Here is a 17,178-nt window from a genome sequence, read left to right as displayed (position 1 = left end):
TAAGTTCAACAAATTTATTCAGAATTTTTTTTCCAAAAAATACGCCCATGTCCTATGACTAAAATCATTTATGAATGCCACAAAAAAAAGTACTCTCCCTAATAGAAATGGTTTGCATAGGGCCTACCAATTCTAATGGTGCTCTATCCCTTTTAGAATTTCTAGAATTAAAGGGAAGCCTATGTTTCTTACCCAAAATACAAGCCTCACACTTGCCATAAAAATCTACTATGCTTGGCAAGCCATCTACCATTCTTTTCTTGGACAACAAATTTAAACCAGCAAGGCCAAGATTTCCATACCTAAGATGCCAAAGTTTGGAGGGGTCTTCAATCACACTCCTAAGACCTGATTGCTAATGTGTTGTTGTACATGTATGCTTGGGAAGTGCAGTACTAACTTGAGAAGAGAAACATGTCTCTATCTTCAATGGGAATATTCGATTATTTGTCATTTGGACTATTGCAAGTAATCTATTACTCCCATCCTTCTTATGAATGACACACTTTTCATTTTCCATCAGCACCTTGTATCCATTTTGAATGAGTTGTCCAACACTCATCAAGTTGTGCTTCATATCGGGGAAAAATACACATTCTATATTTCTTTCTTCTCACCTTGATTGATGTGGACCATAATAGATCCTTTGCCCACTATGGGAATGGTTCCATTATTTCCCATGTTAATTTCAAACTTAAAAGTCTTATCAATGAAAGAGAATGAACTTTCATTACCACTCATGTGGTTGCTACAACCATTGTCCAGGTACCATACCTCAAGGTTGCCTTCTTTGCCAATGTTACACATGATAAAGGTTGTGGAATTGATTGCATTTTCCATTTTCACATCAGCCACATTAGCATTCTACTTTGACTGATCACCCAGCTTCTTGCAGCATTCACTTGCATAATGTCCATACTTATGATAGTAGTAGCATTCAACATTGCTCTTATTGGAGTTGTAATTCTTCTTACCTCCTCTAGAGTTCTTTTAAGAAGTTCTTGCTCCCTCTTGGTTGCTTGCTCATCCTGAGCTTTCTACACCCGCATTCCTTTGACCATTCCTTTCATGAACTCTACTTCTTGAGCCTCTACCAGAGTCATTTTTTCCTCTCCCCTACTCTTGAATTCTCTTGAGCCTTGAAAGACTACTCTTGGGAAGTTGTTGCTGATCTGTTTATCTTATGCTCATGGGTTTGAAGAATTCCCATCAACTCATCCATGGTCAATGTGGTGAGGTCCTTTGCTTCCTCTATGGTCATCACAAGATTGTCATATTTTTGAGGTAAACTCCTCACTATCTTTTCCACAACCCTCTACTCTACATAATCTTCTCCATTTTATTTGAGTTGTTTTATCAAAGTGGGGATTCAACTCTATAATAGGCTCATTGTCCCTCATTTGAAGGTTTTCAAACTCTCTTTTGATCATCTATAGCTTTACTACTCTAACCTTATCAGTCCCCTTGAAATTCGTCTCAAGGATATCCCATGCTTCCTTTGCATAATTTGTTGCTACAATCTTGGGAAAATTTGTTTTTATCATTGCTGCCTCAATTAAACTTAGTGCCTTAGCATCCTTTCTCCTTGACTCTTTCAATTGAGTTTTTTATGGGCTCGTGAGGGCAGCATACAATGTTGGGACTATAACATCATTAAACCCATTGATCACAAACTCCCACAAGTCATTAGCTGCCGTTATGGTTTTCATCTTCTTTGCCCATGTATCATAATTATGTCCATTAAAGGACGATGGTTGCTACCATGTCAAATATCTCAGAAACAAAATGCCCTAACTCACTTTGGATGTGGCGCCTCAAAGCTCTAATACCATGTATTAAAAAAATCACAACTTAATAATTTTTTTCTCAACAACAACCAATGTCGAGTGGTAGACTTTCTCGGCACTAAAGGGTGTCAAGTGATAGGAAGATGGTGTCGAGTAATCTTTGCACAAGAAGGAGTTGAGTGACTCGGCACTAAGGGTAACTCGGCATAGTGTATGCCAAGTGAGCTCGGTGGTGAAGATGTTGAGTGAGTTCGGTCTTCATTGAAATGTAATGCTCAGAAAAAGAGGATGTTGAGTGAGCTTGGCAGTAATAACAGAGAGAGTTCTCAATCAAAGACTAAGCCGAGTTGGCTATAATATAGACTTACAGCTTGGATATTTTCACCATCAAAGTTTAGAGAGTCAAAGGATGAAGCTTTCAATTATGAACTTCAAAAATACAAAAATATCATGTAATGATGAATAGAAAAAGAGAACAAGAAGATTTGTATGCCTACTTGCTTTCTTGCTTATATTCTATTAAATGAAAAAACTATTACAAAATCTAGGAGCATTCAGCTTCAACCAGAAAACTCTAAAATTTTCAAACTAATAAAACTTAAACTTCAAACTTACAACTCTAATGGTTGCATATAATAATGCCTAGAGCAATCACTGCTTTATAGGTTGAATCAATAAGAACTTACAAAATGACAAAAGATCCAACATGTGCAACTGCAACCATGAAACTGAAACCCTTCTATCTTCTAAACTCTGAGTTGATTTTTTGATCAACTTCCTTCTCTCTCTATGCTCTGCTCTGCAATAGATCCAACTCTTCTACTCTTCTACAACTACTCGAATGAATCAAAATACATTATTTTTTGTCTCTTGGAAAAAAAATTTTCCCTCACATTTCTTATTTAAACTCACCTACCGTGCATTCAATGTTTCTAACTATTGTGAAGGCTATCAGGGTGGTAGGTGGGCATTTGGCTCCAAGGGCAACCGACCTACTGCATTAAATATTTTAACATTTTGGGCTATCTTATAGGTTTTTTAAGAAGAAGATGTGGTTTAGAGATAGAGTCAAGTTTTTTGTGGACAAGTATAAGGATACCAACTACTTTATCATGGATACTAATCATTTTTTGATGCAGGTGTTAGAGACAAGAACTTCTTAGATAATGCATATGGGCTATGAGGTGGAAGACTACATATTGATTACATATATTGATGATTTTTTTAAGAAGCCTAGAAATCCAATTGAGGAAAGATTTGGAGCCTAGAATAGGAAAGGGTTTAACCTTCATATAAAATTCCAAGGATCTAAGTCAATGAAGAGAGTAAGAAAGGTAGTGGAGAATATAGCTCAATCAATGGATATCAAACCTAAATAGTTGAAGGGAGCCTAAATCAAGAGTTGGGATAGCAGCTATTGCAAAGAAGCCTATGGAAATTGAAGGAACAAGTGAAAATCCTCCACCTACCAAATTTTGAGGAAAAAAAAATGAGCATTGCAACAAAACAAGTTCAACCATCTCCAAATGCAAGGGAACTAAGCAAACACCTCCTACAAGAAAAGGAAAATAGATGATAGGAAACTAGTGGCAAAAAAGAGATGAAAAGAAAAAGGATAAGAAGAAAGAGAAGTTAGAAGAGTTGGCAAATGGATGAAGTCTAGTTTTACATTTTACATATGTAAATTATTTCAATATCTACATGGTAAAAAAAATGTTTTACTAAACATGTTTAAAATTTAGATTTTCAAAAAGTATGTATTAGGATCATACCACACTCACTTACCATCACTATAGTTTGACCTAAATAAATAATTTTTTTAATCTTTTAGGGAAAGATATCTAAAACACCAAGTATTGATGACCATATTTTTCAACTAATTATTTATTTATTATTTTTAATTAATTATTTGATTGTAAAGTATGTTTTCAAAAATTTTTAGTGTATGACCATAAATTTATCAACATTATACATTATTTAAATATTTATCTTTTATGAACTATATGTAGATTGATGTTATATTATAATTTATTTTTGAAATAACCTAAAAATAAAAATAAAATAAAAAATATTAAAGTTTTATTGAGTCTCACTATTTTATCTTTAGGTGCCACTAATGATTAATAAATAGTTTCGAAATAGTTAAAAATATCCATATCACTATGAAATTTATGTTTTCAAAACCAAGAATAGTGAGAATTCTAATGGGTTTTTATTATTATGTGTTAAGATAGAGTAGACTCAAACCCAAGACCTCCCAAATGAGAGGCTCATAATTTCGTATTCTTTTTCTTGACATAAAAAATATGTTTTAGTCATAATTGTTTCTTTAAAGTAATGAAGGTGGTCCTATTACATCTGGATGTCCTAACAAGAGCAGGAATGACAAGAATGAAATAACAAAGAACAAATACAATAGGCATAAAGATTACAAAGAGATAAAGGAAAGAAGTCCTGTTACATTATTGAGGAAGAACACACTGAGTAAGAGATTGATAATGAAAATGAAGTTTAGGAAGTTGTGTATGTTGTTGTGAAAGAAAACTTAGAGGAGAAAAGGAATGAAGAAGGAAAATACCTTATATCTCATGTGAGTAAAATTGGAAATTAGATTATTGATAGTGGCTATTCACCTCACATGACTCACAATACTAATAAGTTTGATAAATTAGAAGAGTATGATGGTAGATTCATTAAGCTTGGAAATGATGTTCCATGTCATGTGAAAGGAAGAGATTCACTAATTTTAAATGACAAGATTAGATGTGATGATACTTATTGGGTTCAAGGTCTGAAATACAATTTGTTGAGTGTTGCACAGTTGAATAACACAGGTCTCGGCTAGAGTTTCTAAATAGAAAGGTGAAAATATTTGATGATGATGAAACAAGAATTAGAACTAGTTTTAAAAAAAAGAGGTAACCTATTTTACCTATATATTCTACTATAAATAAATGCATGTTTTCTAAATTTGAAGATGCTTGGTTATGGCATAAGAGACTATATCAAGTGAATTTTGATAATATGATTAAATTGAGTAGGAAGAAGAAAGTTAAAGGTTTACCAAATTTGCATAAACTTGGTAATGCTATGTGAGAATGTCAACTTAGTAAGATGAATAAGTCAAGTTTCTCAAGCAAGTCACACTCATCCAATGATACATTGGATTTGGTTTATACTAATCTTTGTGGTCTTGTGAAAGTTGAAAGTTATAATGGTGATAGATCTACTTCACTTTATTTGTAGTTGATTACTCATGAATGATGACTATAATGTTTCTAAAAGTTAAATATTATGCATTTCAAATGTTCAAGTGGAATAAGGAAAGAGTTAAGAAAGAAACTAGTAAGAAGTTGAAATTTTTGAGAACTTTTGAATTGAGCACGGAATTAGAAGGCAAGTATCTACACCAAGAACACCACAACACAATGGCATTGCTGAGAGGAGGAAGAGATCAATTGTTGATTGTGCTAGAATATTGTTTATTGACAAAGGAGTTGTTAAAATATTGTAGAGAGAAGATATAAGCATTAAAATTTACACCCCCAACTGAGTTTAGTTGAAGAAAGGTACAGACAAGACACCCTATGAACTTTGGTATGGTCACACATTGAATCCAAGTTATTGAAAAATCTTTGGAAGTAGGTTTTATATTCATAAGGATGCTAGAAATGGAAAGTTTGATTCAAAGAATATGAAGGGATATAACTAGGTTACTCTTCTCGCATTAAAGAATAATTTTTTGATAAAAAGTGACTGACAATGTGGTTGAAAGTGAAAATGTGAGAATTGATGAGTTTGCAGATAAGAATGATGAGGATACCAAGAAAGAACTTGAAGAGTATGTGCAGGATCATGGTCAACCAAACTATGCCTTTAAGTGGCAATGAAAGATTAGCAAATCATGGTTATGTCAGCTTGACATGCAATTTTCAATTTGTTATGAATTTTCTATCAAAAAATTGAGAGAAAATAATATCTACCAAATTGAACTTAGCTTCTAAACTATTAGGCCTTATGTGAATAAAAAAAAATTAAAATTGATAGGTCAAAATTTTTAATTTCAATGCAATAGTACAAAAGTTTCAGGACACAAATAAGTAGACATATGTCTGACCACCTTAATTTAAAATTAAATGATAATATTTTTTAATAAGATTATAGATATAAGAAGTAGACTCATGCATGGATTTGTCAAATATTTTTGGGCATTTTTACTCTAAATAAATTATTAATTATTAATTTTCTACAACAGTATTTTTAGAATTAAAAAAACTTTCATTTCTAACCACCTTACCTAATTCAAAACTCTACAAAATTTAATATTTCTTTTTTTTTCCCTTATAGTAGAAGAAGTATAAAATGTGATGCATCTTTTGGATTTCAAAATGTTGTGCCATTTGAAAGTTATAGTTGATATTCAATTACTCTATCAATTAGCACTTTATAATAACTCCATTAGAAAATTAGTAATAATTACTTACTGAACTTGTAAATTGAAAAACATTACATTTATGGAAAGCTAAGAACATTATTAAGAAACCCTTTTCATTTCATCAAATTTGGCTGAAAAAATGGTCGTCAGATACATGTTTGAAGTAAAATACAGACAAGAGTCTGCCAAAAATACATTGTTAGGACATTTTTTAAGTTGAACATGTAGGGCTGCTATCCAAAGATATAATAGGCCTTATAAAGGTATTAATTTTTTGTTTGGTATTAGGATGGGTAGGAAAAAAGTTGTAATAGATTTGAAATTCTTTGAGGCATTTCAAAACTACATATTTTTTAGATCGCCACTTTTGGCACACCATGATCCTGCACATACCCTGAAGAATACAATAGATTTTTTTATGTACAAGAAGGAGAACCTGATGCTATACCCAAGAAGAAAACCAAGCCATAGTAGAGGATTCCCAAACAACAATAGAAATCTACCTTGCAACATCGTACAGTACTTGAGCCATGGGTAGAGCACATCAAGCAGAATGATGAGACCCAATTGGGTGTTGAAAATGTTGAATAATGTAAAATTGAACATGTTTTAGCTAAATTAGTTAGAATGCACCATTCAAAAAACCAGATAGTTGGATACAAGAGCGTTGGAATCATGACAAGAAGTAAGTTGGGAGACAACACATTTTTGACTTCTAATTTTGAGCCTAAGATTGTGAAAGGTGCACATGAAAATGAAGATTGGATCAATGCACTAAATTAAGAGATAGACCAGATTGAGAAGAATAACACATAGACAGTGGTACTGAGACCTAGAGACAAGAATGTGATTAGAACAAAATTGATTTTTAGAAACAAGTTGAATGGAAGGAAGTTGTGAGGGACAAAGCTAGACTCATATGTAAAGGTTATGCATAAGAAGAAGGAATTGGCCATGGAGAAACCTTTTCCCATGTTTCACAGTTAAAAGGGGTGAGAAGCTTACTTTCATATGTTGCATATGCAAGATTCAAAGTCTACAAAATGGATATCAAGCTTGCATTTCCAAATGGAATTTTGGAAGAAGAAGTCTACATTGATCAACCTAAAGGATTTGTGGAGCAAGATCATAAGGCATGGTATTTAAACTACATATAGCCTTGTATGGATTGATGTAAGCACCTTGAGCATGGTATGAAGGATTATGTTCCTATTTTATTAGAACTGGTTTTGTCAGAACTAGTGATAACAATAATCTATATTTGAAGAGTAAAGTTGAAGATAAGGTCTTGATGGGAGAAATATTTTTGGATGACATTATATTTGAAGGAAATAAATTATCATGTAAATCATTTTTTTATTAGATGAGTAAAGACTTTTATATCTCTATGTTTATTGAAAAAAAAATTCATTGGTTTACAAGTTTATCAAACTAAAGGTGGAATATATGTTCCTCAATCCAAATAAATCAAGGAGATGTTGAAAACATTTGGCATCGATGAGTCAAGACTAGTTAGTACCCCTATGGTCACTAGATGTAAATTGTCTAAGGAAAACAACTCAGTAGAAGTAAATAAGGCATTATACAGATCTATGACTGGAAAGTTACACTATGTAGCTCAAAGCAGACCTGATATTGCACATGAGTTGAAATAGTAGCAATAAATTTATCTAGTCCAAAAGAGATACATATGATTACAATAAAGATAATATTCATATATTTGAAGGGAACTAAAGAATATGGTTTATGGTACAAGAAAGAAGGAGATTTTGAGCTAAGAGTACATTGATTTTGATTGGGTAGGAAAAAATTGATGACAAAAAGAACATGAGTATTGGAGCTTTCTTTTAGGACAAATATTTGTGACATGGATAAACAAGAAATAGAATTGTATCTCACAACCCACTACGTAATCTGTGTATGTAGTTATTGCAATCAATTGTTCAAATATTATATGGATCAAATGAGTGTTAAAATGTATACAAGATGAAGTCAAAGAATATGTTACTATCTATTTTGAGAATACAAGTTCAGTTAACATATCAAATAATCTATTGATGCATGCAAAAAAAGCACATATCTATGAAGTATCACTACCTAGGAGAGAAAGTTCAAGAAAAAATAAGTTAGATTGGAGTATGTGAAGTCCAAGATGGAGATAGAATTTATATATTCACAAATGTATTGTCTAAGGATTATTTTGAGTATCTAAGAAGTAAATTAAGGTTCCTTCCCATATCCAATGTTCATTAATTGAAGATGCATGTTGCGTCAATTCATGGTTAATCAGAGTATCATTATGGATCTGATGCAAGAGCTCACTCTATGAAAACTATCGTAGAGTTGTAAAAAAATATTATGATACAGAAGATGTAATTAGTACATGCAAGGTACAAGGTATAACTACAAGGTTTTATAAATTTCTCATTGAAGTAGAGTTACCTTTGGCACTGTTGTCAAAGGGGTATATGTATGTATGAAACATGTTGTAGTTGAGAAGTATTGAGTGTGAGTGATGTGTATATGAAATAAAGCAGATCATTGTATAATGTCATTGATGTTACAAAAATGTTACACTCCAATTGAGCACTTCCAGTAGTAACTGAGCCTAGAAGACTCCAGTATCAACTGAGTAAAAGTTCAGAAGAAGCCAAGTTCAATGATCAAGTGTTAACTGAGATAGGTTGGTCATTAAAGGATTTCTAAGTAAATCAAGGCAATTCAATTACCAAAGGTGTTCAATGTAAACTGAGTTAGGTCAGTTACCAAGGAACTCAGTGGTAACCGAGTGACACAGTTTTAGTATTAGCTGACCTGCAACAAAACAATTTTTTATTTATTTTGCTTTTGCAAGTTGGCTTAGTGGATGTTAATTATTTATTTGCAAGGGTATTGAAGATGGATTGACTTTGGGTTTCATATATATGAAAGGTCAAGCTATGGAAGAAGATAAGATGTGAATAAAGAAGGATGTATGATAAAGGGCAGAATATCCAAGGAGATGCAAAGAATATTTTGATCAAGAAGGATCTAGAGGATAAGCCAAAATACTGATCCAAAATTGTAATTCAGTTGCTTCATTATTAGGTCAGTCATTGTTACTCTCTAACAATTGTAGCATTAATGAAATCTCTTAACAAAGTTGAATTAACAATCATTTATTGTAAATCCTCTAACAAGGTGGCATTTCTAGATTGAAGTGTCTTAAGACCTCTAACAAGGCCACTCTTAACTGGGTGAGTCAAATCCTTTAATAGGGTCACACCTAATAGTGTATTTTGTAACCTTTAGCAAGGTTGGCTCCTAATAGGGCTCACTTTAGAAGAGTGAAAAGTTGTAACTAGTTGCATTGGTGATTTTCCCAAATTGGGTTTCCACATTAAATATTGGTGTCTCATGTATTCATTTTATTTTCTTACTGCTTTATCTTTTTGTAACTAAGTTACTAAAGGTTAATACACATTAATATCTCAACATTTCTTTGTTAACTGAATTATAGTAAATATATAGTTCTAACCAAGTTGTGCAAGGATTTGAGTGAATAAGAAGTTTGTATTGACATCTAAGGGATTTGGAGATTTTTTAGTGGTAACTAATTCACCCCTCCCCTCTCAGTTACTCCTCTTATATTTTCAATAGATATGATATGAAAATGTTGTTGATGTATGAAGATATTTAAAGGGGGGTAGAATATGTTGTATACCCAAAGGGGAGAATGACTATGAAGAGATTCTACAAATTGTTACATAGTGAAGTATATCCAAAGGGGGAGTAGTTGAAAACCAAGAAGAGAACTTGGTAAAGCATATAGAACCTAATGAAGTTAGAGCTGAAGATATTTATGTTGATATCTAATGAATTAGTTTATAGTGTAATAACATGTAATAATGTATTTCCATTAATACTAAAGGGTGAGATTGCTAGCCCCAACTAATAATATTGTAAATAAGGAAGATCTGATATATGTGAAGAGTCGTATCATTTTTTATGTTGTCATTGATTGTCAGGCCTAAATACATAAGACATTATTCTAATTCAGTAGAGTTCCATATCATTTGATTGATGAAGAGGATTTGAAGAATGTAAAATGGAAGAAAGTATTGATAAAGTGTATGGATTTCAATAGGCACTTGATGAGATAGACTTTGACAGTATAATGTCAATTTGATTTTTCTACATGATTTAATTAAGCATCGATATCATGAAGTAATAGTACAAAGAAATAGTAAGATGCACTGAGCTAGTTAGTGAGGTCATTAAATGAAGGAGTAGTTGTTATTGAGCTACCATAGTTTTCATCGAGCACATTTCAATATCTAATGAAGGATGGATAGTATTAACTGAACAAGAATTGTGTAAACTGGGCATAGTGTTGACCAAGTAAATGTAATGTTAACCAAGCTAAGGAAAGAATAACAAATTTTGGAAGATTAAATTGAAAGTTGACATTTGATGAAAATATGTATTATTCAAAAAATTTTGAAGATAAGGATGAAGGTTGTTGTGAGATCTACGACTGGAAAAATTCAAATAAGATCCGATGAAGGAGATTTAATGATTTGAAATGGAGTTCAAAGTTCAAGGTGAAGGCATGATACCTAATTGTCTAGATTCAATGAATCTAAGATAACTGAAGATTACATGATTGTGATTAAGTGGAAAATCTTTAAATAATATGATAAAGTGGCAATAAGTTGTCTATTTAAGGGATGAACAAATTGTTCATTGTTGTTGATCAAGTTGTTCTTGATGTTGATAGACAATGTGAAACTAAGTATAGTTGTATTGATAGATCAAGAAAGAGAAGTGTGAAGTTGATGTGTATGTGAGTGATTCAATCAAAAGAAATGAAGAGGATGAATTGAGGACAAAGAATTAGTAAAATAGATACTTGATCAAGAAAAGTGAGTTGAAATTTTTAATAGATCATTGGTTGTTACACTCTAATCATTGTAGTAGAAAATCTCTTAACTAAGTGGACATAAAAAATCTTATTTATCAATCAATTTCTATGGTAGCATTGAGTTGAATGTTTGTAACTCCTTTAGAGGAGTCTGCTCATATTAAGGAGTAATAAGGTCAAGATGATCTTTGGTAAAAATCCCCTAACAATGTGTATGTAACCTTTAACAAGTTTAGCTCCTAAAAGAGCTCACTTCATAAGAGTGAAAATTTTGGATTGCTAGTTCCAAGTGGTTTTTGCCTTTATAAAATTTCCATGTTAATATACTTTTGTCAATTTATGTGTGAATGATTTTGTTTCATTTTTATTATTTCATGTTAGAACTAAGTATATACATGAAGTCTTATCTAATACATGGTACATGAAGTTAACAATTTTACTACGAATATTTATTTGATATTATTGAGAAGTTGGATATTTTTATTGTGATTGTTAAAGTACTAAAAAATGTTATAACAACCTGTAGGGTAACTGACTGTAACTAATTCACCCCCCTTCATTTTTCTAACACCGAGTCCTCTAAAAAGGATACTCTTGATAGAGTAAAGCTCTTAACAGGGATACAGGTAAATCCCTAATGTGTTTGTAAAGTCCTAACATACTTAAGCTCCTAACATGGAATACTTCACAAGAGTGCACAGTGTGTGAGTACTAAATACCACTATGGTTTTTACCAAGTTGGGTTTCGACAACAAATAAAATATTTTTCTTAGGTGTTACATTATTTTGTGGATGTGCTTACATGTTTAATGATGTCATTTTTTGATATTAAGTTTATGTTTAGATAAGGCATTGAGTGGTTGAAAATTTACATAATTGGTAGATTACTTATTCACCCTCCCTCTCAATAATTTTATCCCTTATGACTAATGCACACTTGTAATCAACAACTTTTTTAAAGGTTCCATCTACTATTGTGTGGGATTCCATAATATATTTCATATGACCCCTTATGACTCCTTACAACTCTTTGAGACTACAAAGATGCATTTTAGGAGTCTTAAGTGGTCCTAGAATTCATTTATATGTCCTAGGATCCCCTATGATCTCTTACAACACATTTGGACCCATAAGATGTTTTCTTTGGGGTTCTAAAAGGTCCTGACATACATTAATATTTCATGGGACCCATTATAGCCTCTTAGTACTCCTTAGAATACACTAAGGGATCTTAAAGGGTTGTAGAACCTCTTATGACCCCTTATGAACCTTTGAGATCCGTAAGAATACATCTTAGGGGTCCTATAGGGTCACAATGGGTCATAATAGATCATAAGACATATTAATGTGTTTTATCACCCATTAAGACCCCGCACAACCCCTTAGGACCCCTTACCACTCAATTATGTTGTATCTATTAATGCGATCAGATTTCCACAATCCATGATAGTTATATTGATTTTTTGGATTAGATTGCGTGAATATTTTTTTCATCAACATTTCGAATCACACTACGTGATCCATCATCAGGATGAGAGAGCTGGAGGTGTAACACAATGTATCACATTGTTTTACATCTCCAGCTCTCTCATCCTGATGATGGATCACGTAGTGTGATTCGAAATGTTGATGAAAAAAATCTTCACATAATCTAATCCAAAAACTCAGTATAAATATGTTGTATCTACTAAAATTTTCAAATAAAATAAGATTATCCTCACAAGCTAAAGGATAAAAAAACATAAAAAGGATCATTTGATTAAGGTAGAGGATGTGAAGAATTTGAGAAAAGAAAGACTTGAAATAGTTAACTCAATTGGAGGTTTTGATCTCATAATAGGTATAATCCCATGTAATAATCTATCAGGAAACAACAAGTGCATTAGGCATGGACTATATGGTAATCAATTTTTAATCTTCTATGAATTCTCACATATTCTAAATTATGTAAGGGGTGTACAATTATTTCGATCCTAACTTGACAATACAATATAATTATTAGAGGTGTACAAAACTCTTATAATTTTATAAAAAATCCCTATGTAGTCACTTACTAAAATCGAGAGAGAGAGAGAGAGAGAGAGAGAGAGAGAGAGAGAGAGAGAGAGAGAGAGAGAGAGAGAGAGAGAGAGAGAGAGAGAGAGGTATAATTTTTGGTGTTTTTCATTTTTTTTGCAATTGTCCCTGACACCATTGTAATACTAATGTTAGTGTCATAATTGTGACACCCTCATGAGCATAAACTATATATATATATATGACAATCATTTTCCATTTGATTTTGATTGTGGAGAGTTGTGTGTGAAAGAGGTGGAGTGAGTTGGGCACGAAAGAGGTGTAGTGTTGTGAAAGTTGTCATGGCCCTTGTGATCAGTGTATTTGATTGTTGTGCCCTTGTGATCTCTACATTTAATTATTGTTCCCTTGCTCTATGATTTCATTGTCATGTCGTGCAGTTTCTCTATGATTTCATTGTTGTGTCGTTCCCTTGCTCTGCGATTTCATTGTCATATTGTGCCCTTGCTCTATGATTTTCTTCCAAGGAAAGAAGAAGTACATATGTAAATGTTCTTTTCCTTTCCTTCTAAACATGTATGTCATTATATTTCCTTATAAAAATGTATCTCTTTATATATTCAGAGATATTTTTTAAGGTTCTTATTACATATTATCTACACAATAGAAAAAATGATCTAGCTACATGTACATATTCCAAAATCCAAATAATAAAACAATAAAACTCACTCAACTTGTGCTAAGTGACTTGCCTCAAGATCCTACATAAAAAATGTAGATTAGGAAAAATGGGTAGAGTTCACTAGAAATTTTATAAAAACGTATTATAACATATATCTTTATATATTTAGAGAGATTTTTTTTAAGATGCTTATTACATATTATCTACACAATAGAAAAAATGATCTAGTTGCATACATATTCCAAAACCCAAATAATAAAACAATAAAACTCACTCAACCCGTGCTAAGTGACTTGCCTCAAGATCTTGCACAAAAATAATGCAGACCATGAAAAATGGGCAAAGTTCGCAACAAATTTTACAAAAACATATCATAGTAGATATTACAACACAAAATGATTTTTTTTTTCTATACAAACTCTTCTTATTTTGTTGAATAGAAAAATAAATAGAGTTGAAAGCATGAGCTATGCAATATTAGTTCAATTTTGTCAATCCTAGACTCTTTTCTTAGCTCCACCAAACACTAGGTGATCTTCTACTTCTAAGATATACTCCAGCTTCTTGTTTTCTTAAGCCTTTGATTTCCTCGATCATTTTGGGGTATGGATGAGTTTTTACTCTCTAGCTTATTGATTCTGATCAAAAAACACATTCACTCCAATAGTTTCCTTTGTAATCATAAAAACTGAATTCCACCATTAATAAAAAGAATTCACTCCAAGGTTTCAGACCCATTTAAAAATATTACTCTAGATTTTGGAAGGTCTAAGAATGTCAAGCATAGCATGGTCACTTCACTGGTCAAGATGGGAACTATGGGTAGCCAAGCCTAGGCAGAAAGCACTAGGGGAGAATAAGAGGTTAGGGATGAGCAGGGGGGAGATCACACTTAGTAGAAAGAAACTATGGCACAAAATGAGAACATTGAGCAAGGGAACTAGGTGGTGGAGAAACTAAAAAAGTCAATTGTCCAGTTAGTGAAATAGAACAAGGACCTAGAGGACAAGTTTGATAGTGTGGATAATTTCTTGATTCGCATCATGCACTTGGAAAGCACTATGATCTACCTAATGTAAACCAACAAAGACTGAGGGATCAATGATAAGGAGGTGGAGACACATTGTGCCTTGTATGGCTTCTTGGCTGATGACTGGCTTTGATTACTATTGGAAAATCCAAGCAATGACTGATGATTCCCCCGCTGGTGTGGTTATGTTTTGTTTTGTTCATTGTGATGCTTAGTTATAGTTTGAGCCTTTGGGACCCTTTTGGTTTTTATCTCTAGACTAATAGTAGGGCCAATATTTATCTGATGGCCATGATTTTGTATATTGTTAAGACACACAATACTTATGGTAGTATTTACTTTACTATTATGGTTATGGGTGATTTTTTAAAATTTTGACAGTGGGTGGGGTAGTCTTGTGGTAGTAAATAACAATTGATCTTTAGACAGTTATTCTTTTCTATTATGGTTTAGCCCCCATTTTGGCTACTTCTTAATTTCAAAAAAAAATTATTTATTTATTTTATAACACACATCTATTATATATAATTCTATAATAATTGTTAATTAATAATAAAGTATTATGTACACAGATATATTTTTTAAATTAGTTTTGTTATTCTATAAGTTGATTTCCTTAAAATATAATCAATTTAGAATTCCATAGACTACATATCATCGTTTGTCAAGAAATCTATTAGTAATTTTCTAGAGTTTCTAAGAAAGTTCAGAGTTGGTTGTAGAATATTTTCAATTTCTAATTTTAAGATTATTTTAATTTGAAGGGAATGAAAAATAATCATAGGTCACTCTCAATATTTCTTAAATGTCTCTTGGCTTATAATGAATTGCTAGTTAGTGACTTAAAACTAAATTTTGGACTTCAATTTCATTATACAAGACCAAAAGTCTAGAAGAGCCTTCCATAATGAATTCATAATTTTCCAAAACAAATCTTATGAAATGAGATTTTGTCAAAATTAATCTTTCAAATTGAAATAAAAGTTTCACCTACCATTCGTTCTTTAACTAGAATAAAATTGAATTCTAAAATATTAGTAAACATATAACTATACTAAATATATTATTATTATTTTAAAAAAATACTAAATATTAATATACTAAATATTGAAATAAATATTCAAAATAATAATATTAAATTTTAATTTTTAAATTTTTTAACTTAAAATTAATATTTTTGGTGTTCATTGCATAATGTAATGGTTAAGGCATCGTATTCTTCTTGTTATCACCAAGGTTCAAGCCTTTGATGACATACTTGGGACTTAACTATTTGAATTTTTGAAAGTAATTGTAGAAGAGGTATGATCTCTTGTTTGTAGCTTAAACTAGATCAAATAGAGATACTCCATTTATAACTTCACTCACAAATAAATAAATCTTAAAATTTATTTATATATTAAAAATAAAAGAAATTCAACATAAACAATAAGCTTTGCAAGTATTCTTGGAAACATTAATACTATTTAATATATATTTTTAAGTGTGAATAACAATTATATCAAAAGTTTTGGACTTAAAAAAATGGGTTTTGAAGGGACTCCAAAACCTTTTACAACATATTAGATCAAAAGACTAAATATTGACAGACACATGGAACCACATGTTAACAAAGGCAAAAGTTCATGCACCAAAAGAATCAAAAAACTAGAAACAAACCAACAACATAGGACAAAACAACCATAACCAAATGATACATCAAAACAAAAGAGAAATTATCTTTATTAAAAGGTTACTGAGGGTAGTTACTAAGGGTATCATCATCCTCCATCTAGCTCATCCTTCAAGACATCTTCTTAAGGTCTTCAATATTGAGGGACAAAGAAACATACGTTTTCTTCATGTTCACCCTAGTGTTCTTCCTTGAAACTTAGGGTTCAATAACCAATGCATCCTTTTCTTGCTACAATTATAGTATCCCTCTTAATTTAGTTGGACCCCATTCTGGGAACAAGAGTCTTCATGTTGTCTTTAGTAGAGTTTACAACCTTAATACTATGCTCTATAATCATTTTGAGGGTCTCATTAATCTTGTCCACTTTGGGAATCCAACATCTTCTTTATCATTTCTTTATATTTTCCTTCAACCTTCATTGGATCTAGAGTAATATTTTTCTCTTCAAAGGTCACTAGGAAAAAAGTAAAAGGGTCCAAAGCCTATTTCCCTCCCATTGCATCAATATCTTATTGCATCTCAAACTTAGTTAGGAGGGTATGATTCTTTAGGTAATTTCATGAAAATCCCACTTCATAATCCTAAAAAGGTAAAGAGATTATATTTTGTAGTCTCCAATGCCTCAATTGTAACTTGACTTTTATCCTCAA

This window comes from Cupressus sempervirens, chromosome 3, assembly GCF_028749045.1.
Source record: "Cupressus sempervirens isolate cs-2001-9-10 chromosome 3, ASM2874904v1, whole genome shotgun sequence".
In the NCBI taxonomy this organism is placed as follows: Eukaryota; Viridiplantae; Streptophyta; class Pinopsida; order Cupressales; family Cupressaceae; genus Cupressus; species Cupressus sempervirens.
The sequence above is the reverse complement of the archived record's forward strand: the minus strand, read 5'-3'. Positions refer to the sequence as shown.